A 6,720-nucleotide genomic window follows, 5' to 3' on the forward strand; every position below is an offset into this window, starting at 1 on the left:
TTACTTTTTGAGTATATGTATGTCTTGTACACTGTGCTTTTAAAAAAATCTTAACAAGTGGTTGCTTTATTTCTCCTTTCTACACAGTGGTTACCTTCAGTGAAATTACTGCTTTTCATAGACTTACCTTAGATAATATTAGCTAGATATGGCAGAAAAAATCCTTCAATCGTTCATGTTGTTGAAACTATAATTCCTAGTAAATCCCTTTGCAGATTTTATGTATTTTATTTGAAAGACCCCATACAAGTGAAAGATTTTGTTGTTTCACCCAATTTCCTGTTTAGGAATTAACTTTGCATTCTGCAGAGAGACTTTTCTGCATTTTGGAGGTGGGTGATGCCTGGATGCCATTTTTCAGCCTGCTTCAGAGCTTTGTTTGCTTTTCTGTCGTCCCAAGAGCACAGTGGAAAATCTAGCTCTGGCAATTCTAGTCACAGATGTCCTCCATGCTTAGCTTTTTGTGTGTCAGTAGTACTCAGCTGACAAATTCCCTTGAATGAGTCCGTCCTATGGCATCCCTTTTTCTTTCTTTAAAACCACAGAAAAATAAGTCCTTTCTTTTAGTGTGCATGCCCTGTAATGCCACCAGGACCTTACCATCAGTCTCCTGGCAGTAGTTAAAATAGCTATTTACCTGTTTGGAAAAAAGAAGGCTTTTAGTGAGGTTTGGGGTATTTTAGCTATTTATTTGCTCAAATTTCCTTGTAATGTTTTCTGATTTCTATACAGAGCAGAGTTGTTACTTGGATTCTGTGCTGGGTCCATTTCTTCTGGACACTTTTTGACTCTGTTTCCAAATTCACATTTTTATCAGTTATCTCTGAATTGATTTGAATCTTAACTTTAGGACACTCTTCCTCTTTGATGGAGGAGACCTAGCATTTGAGTGTGCTTTACTCGAACTTCTGGAATTTCAAGTAAGTAATTGCAGAAATGTTAGAAAAACAAGGCCTAATTTATTGCATGTTTGTATAGACTTAAGGGGGTTCTGTCATAGTCTATTGTTTTGTAAATTGCCAAATCTAACTAAAGGAAAGCATAAAATAATACCCAGCAAAGCATGTAGAAACAGAACTTTCTAAGCAAGTATCTATCTTCTAATTTAAAAATGTATTTTTAAAAAAGCCCACTAGGTGGCAGATTTTAAAATTTTAAAATTTTTTATTGATCTCTTTGGAAGCTCATGGCTGTTGCTTTCATAATGTCAAAAGGCTAATCTGTATTTAAATGCGAAAAGGCATGTGTTTTCCCCTAAATATGTCTGATCTAAAAAGCATAAAGTAAGAAATAATTATTTTATAGTTTAAAAAAAATATTCTTGATTATGGAGAAGAGGATTTAATGAATTATTGAAGGAGAAGAAACATAATCTGGTTTACACTCATAGCCAGATTATTCTGATGCTAGAGAACCTGAAACTAGAAAGAGAAAAAAATGTTTAGATCCTGGTCTCAGCCATATTTTTCTGGTTTATGCTAAGGCACAAAAAGGTCTGCTCGGGTTTTTGAAACATGGAAGAAGTACTGAAATGATGTACAAGGGAGAAGTGAATGGCTTTAAAAAGCAGCACTGATGTGGCTGGAACAGCAAGCATGGATTTGGGTGCTTAAAAGTAAGGATTTGGTTAGGTGGTATTAGAGAAGATTATAATATTCACAGGAAGTTGTTATGTCTTGTCTAAATTCTTTGGAAAAGAGCACACTGCATTTTTGGATTCTCACAGCTTCATCTATACTTCACATTGACCTTTATTTGTTCTCTTTAATTTCTGGGTGCATTCTCTCATAAAAGTCGCAGCATAGAAGCCCTCATCTATCTGGCTCAGTACTTTTCTTCCTTCTCCTTTTCTTTTCCTGTGGGCTGCTTTAATCTCTAGGCCACATTTTACCACAGATTCAGTAAATTCTCTAATGCTTTCTTTGCTGTTTAGTTTTAATAACCCCTAATTAACCACTAGGTCCTTGAGGACCTTTGCCTGCGTCAAGCTCTTGATATCAAAAAATTTAGCAACCAGTTGTCAATTGCATGGTTTCCATGGTAGCATGATTAAAGATAGTATCTCTAAATTGCAGGCTGATTAAAAATATAAAAAAAGATCTCTGACGTGCTTTTAAATCTTATTAACTGTAGAGATCTACAAATTTTCCACCTGTCTTCCTATACTCTTTTGCACACTTAGAGAAAAACCTTTCCTCACTGATACAATTCATATTTATTGGATTGTGCAGTGGCTTGTTGCTGCACTGTGCATTTATTGCTGGGAAGTCTGTAGGGGATCACAGGTCTTGGGGTCTATATAGCTAATAAAGTTACCAGCTTTAGAGGGGCAGGGCTGGCGTAAAGAGTGGGTGGGATGAATTGCCTAACGTATGTGCCCTAGTTTCTGTACTGATGTCCTGCAGGAGCAAAATGAATGTAATTTATGATAGAATCAAGAAGGGATTTAATGCTTGTTTGTGTCTGTCAGGGAGTTGGTGGGTGGACTCTGGTGTAGTTGGCGACACAGCATGCAGCATTCTTGGAAAGCAGAGTGGGGGGACACGGGCCCATTATACAGATAAAGAGTTAAGTCCCTCTGAGTTAGCAACAGAACTTTTGTGTAGCATTTCAGGGAGCTGGAAAGCAGAACTAGGAAGCCTTCCTTGCTCAGATCCATTTGAGATAGTGACATTCAGCACTAGGAGGGAAATGGGAACCAGAGAGCTGCATGTGTCATCATGTGCTAATGGGTATTTATGAATATGCAGTCCACTTGCTGCTGTCAGCTGTGCTCTTGGCAGCACATGTGCTCTTGGGGTAGGAATCTGGCTTTTCCTGGAGGTAGAGGTAGGTGTGGGTGACCAGCTCACTCTGCATTTGCATAAGGCCTTGTGAAGCTGAGAGCTCCTGGTAGGAGTGGTGGTAGAAGTTATGTCTTTATGTAGCTAGCCAGGCCTGCTGCTGTGGGCAGGTTCTCACTTTCTGAGCTGGCTGCTCATTAAGACCTCTGAGACAGTTGCTGCTTTCTGCTCGGTCTCTTCTGCTTAAACTCTCCCAAGTGCTGTGCCCTTTACATAGGTGCCTGTCTCCTTCTGAGGGCTGAAACAATGGGTTTGCTATATGTGGTGTGGAAGCATATAATATTTTTGTAGCCTTGCTGTGCTTTTAAACCATTTGCCACATCTGATAAAATTAAGTCTGTGCTGACTTCCTGTGTGAAAAATCTTGTCCAGTCGTTTAGAGTATGGACAGGTGGCTGATATGTTGCCAGAGGTCGGATTTAATTTTTGAACTGATTATAGACAATTACCTATTTTCTTTCTTTGTAGTTTTGCATGATGTCCCATTCTTGGGGTCATTGTGGCCATTGCCTGTTGTGGCTTCATAAATACCTTTCTGTGTCAGGTCATGACAGTTTCCTGTGTTGCCTTTACCTCCTTTCTGAGGATGAAAAGATCTCTGTGGACTCAGCAGGTAAAAAAAAAAAAAAAAAAAAAAAAAAAAGCTAGATATGCTATTAAGCTTAATCACTAAAATATCTGAGTGGAAAGGTGCAAAACCAGAGAGTACATTGGTATCTTAGACATAAGCAGACACCTCATGGCAGGACAACAAGATTCCTGTTGAAGCTCTCAGGCTGCTGTGGAATGGAACTCTTCAGTGGATTCCTGTGGGCTCCTGCAGAAGGTTTTCTTTCACTGACTTTGGATAAATATAATAAAGCCCAAAGAAGGAAATTAAAAATAAAATCAAAATAGCTGGAATTCAGGAAGTAGAATTGTGGGTGTCTGTGGCTAGCATGGTGCCTTGAACAAAGGCTTTATGTAGTCTTCAGATGATCACATTAAGCTTGTTACTACTATATTATCTTGATGTTCATCTGGTTTAGGTATAGGGTACATAAATTGCCAGGAGCCTGCTACGTTAATGTTATAGATCTCACTAAAGATCATTGACAGGCATGGGTTAAATAACAGGTTTAAATAAATACCACCTAAGAAAGGGCTGTTTGAGATCCTAAGTGTAGCCATTGGCCTCATAAAAACCACATCTAACTTGCAGTGGATAGGAGATCAGTTAATGGCTTGATCAGGAGCCTGTAGATACATGTATCTTTAGCTTGGCTCCGAAGGCCCACGCTCAGTGCAGCAAGGGTAATTAAGAAGGATGGATAGAGTGGAGGGAGAAGCAGGTCATGGAGACCCACTGGATGCCTTTAGTCAAGGACTGTCATTGCAGTACTTAAATTGCACGAAAATGGAAAGAGCAGGGAGTTGTGAGGGCATTACAGAATTAAATCAGGCAGTTGGAATGGTGTGATGTGGGCTCTTTTACAATGGTTCTGATAAGCATGCCTCATGTTACATGAGAACATGGACATCGAGATGGTAAAATGCAATTGTCCTCTAATTCCAATATTGAATAATAGAAAAGCAACACAAATCTTGACTAGCTGCATATCTTCATCAATATTTTTTATCTGACCCTATGGGTAGCTATAGACTTGACTATGGGAATGTTGATAAAGAGCAGATTGCTCCAGCAGTGGGGAAGTATCTCCTTCGCCCACTCAATACCTTAGAAGGAGCATAGCAAGACCTGGGGCACCCGCCAGTCCTTAGGACGAGTTGTTATTGCTCAGACAGTATGGTGCCGGTTGGCAGCATCTTGCTTTCATGCAAAGCAGCTGCTCCTGGCACCAGGTGGCTTTTGGCAAGTACGGGAGCTGCAGTGGCAGTCTCGCACAGGAGCACTGTGAAGCGTCGCCCATCTGGGGGCAAGCTGCTGTTGATCCGATGTTGCTGGGAGCTTTTGGCTTTGCTTGGAGCAATTTCCCTGTCCTTGCCGCTCCATTGCGTCTTGTTAACGGAGGTCTCACTGCTGATGTAGGCCAAGTGGCTGCATTAGGACAAGGCTGTTCTGAATTTGCACTCTGCCAGGACAAGGAAAGAAAATCAATCCTGCTTCGCGAAGGTGAGTTATTCTTCACCGAGCTTGTTGCCCCAAGCAGGGTTTGTGGAAAAGGGCATAGGATGAACTGCATTGTACAGTATCAGTGGTCATTTTAGGAAGTGAAGCATCCAGCACTGGTTGTGTTTTACAGTTTTGACTGAGCTGGCTTTAGAAGCTGATAAGGAGCTGTGATGGGTGAAATTAATTCATTTGGTATATGCACTCAAAATACTTACGAATATATACCAAGTCAGAGAAGAATAAGCAGCCATATCCTAGAAGAGAAATTGTTTCATAGAAAAGACTATATTGCAGCACTGGGAAAAATATGACTGTGAAGCTGTGTCTGTGATGGGATGAAATGGTAACAATAACATTTTGCATAATTTCTCCACAAGCCGTGGGAATTCTTGATGATAGGGAGTGGGTGGAATAATTGGATTAGAGAGTACATGAAATAATGAGAATTAGGGGGTTTAGCAACTTATTCCTGCTTTCCAAAGGCTTTCTTGTAGATGCTATTACAAAAAGGCTATTTAAGGAAACTTAATACAGTGGAAACTTGTTTGAAAAAAAACAATAGATGAAGTAAAGGCCTATTTATTCTGTTCTCAGCACAAAAATCCTTAATAGCACAGTGTCCCACTAAGAGCTGTTGAAAACAGAGACCTAAAATTACGTAGCTTGTTGATGATTATTATAGAGGATTTTCAAGAGTAAATAAAATGTTGGATGCAACTTGAAGCAGTCAAATAAAAGCAAATAGGCTTTGAGGAAAAACTGTTTGGAAGTTCCCATTCTCTCAACTGACTGTAGCCCCTACATATAGCAGGTTTGTGGATTCTGTCTGCCATAAAATAGTGGATGGAAAGAGAACAATCTTGGTAAACTTTAGTGAAAAAGAGCTGGCAGTTTCATTTTGTGGTGCTGCATCAAGTTCATTAGATGAATCTTGAAGAAATAAAAGCAAAACAGAACTTGAAATGGGAGAACGTTACATGGAAAAGGTAAGCGAAATTTGAAATGAGCAAGTGCGTACGTGTTTGTTGTGTTTTACAGAGAAATAAGAGTGAGAGGTTGTCAACAGCCAGTGGAAAATAGCCATTGTTGGTTTTTCTATTTTTAGTTTCAATCAACAGTGGCATTTCGGATACAAAAAAGACACGCCTGAGCACCCTCTAGAGGACACCTAAAAGGGTTTCCTACGGGATAGCCTTTGCTCCTTTAAGGTTAGGTCCTGCTGCGCCCTTTCCCTCGCCATCCTGTCAAAACTGTAACGTGGAGAAAAACCCCAGTGACCTGTTAACGCCGACCCCGGGGTCCCCGGGGCGCTGGGTTTCCCAGCGGGGGCTCCCACCGTGCTGCCGGGGGCACCCGGGCGCCGAACCGGACTTTCTCTGGTGGGTATACGGCCGTCTCACGTACAGACCTGCCGTCTTCTAGATGGGTTTCCCTGTGCGTACGGCACCGAAATGTCGCTTTCATTAAAAGCGAAGAGGCGGCTCGGGCCGTGGCAGTCGAGCGGGCAGCTCCGCCGCCTGCGGCAGCGCCGGGCCGGCTCCGGCTCCCCGGGCGGAGGAGGAGGAGGAGCCGGCGTCTGCCGGCGGGGAAGGGGCGGCAGGTTTGGGATGAGGCGGGAGGAGGAGGAGGAGCTGGAGCGGCAGGAAGGGTGTTTCCCTGCGCAGCTCCCGGTTGAAGTGACTCAGACAGGAAACTCCCCGCCAGGCGCGGCCCAGGAGCGGAGCCGCCGGGCCGACGCGACCCTCGGCGGCGGCGGACGACGGG

General features: G+C 42.3%; 1 protein-coding gene across 2 annotated transcripts in view; it reads left to right on the plus strand.

The window, feature by feature from the left end:
- Nucleotides 1-6,720, plus strand: part of CYFIP1 (cytoplasmic FMR1 interacting protein 1) — an 89,017-nt gene that overhangs the window by 2,915 nt on the left and 79,382 nt on the right. The gene's annotated exons all lie outside the window — the stretch shown is intronic.

Source organism: Haliaeetus leucocephalus, unplaced genomic scaffold (genome assembly GCF_000737465.1).
Source record: "Haliaeetus leucocephalus isolate CR32 unplaced genomic scaffold, Haliaeetus_leucocephalus-4.0 Scaffold712, whole genome shotgun sequence".
Taxonomy (NCBI): Eukaryota; Metazoa; Chordata; class Aves; order Accipitriformes; family Accipitridae; genus Haliaeetus; species Haliaeetus leucocephalus.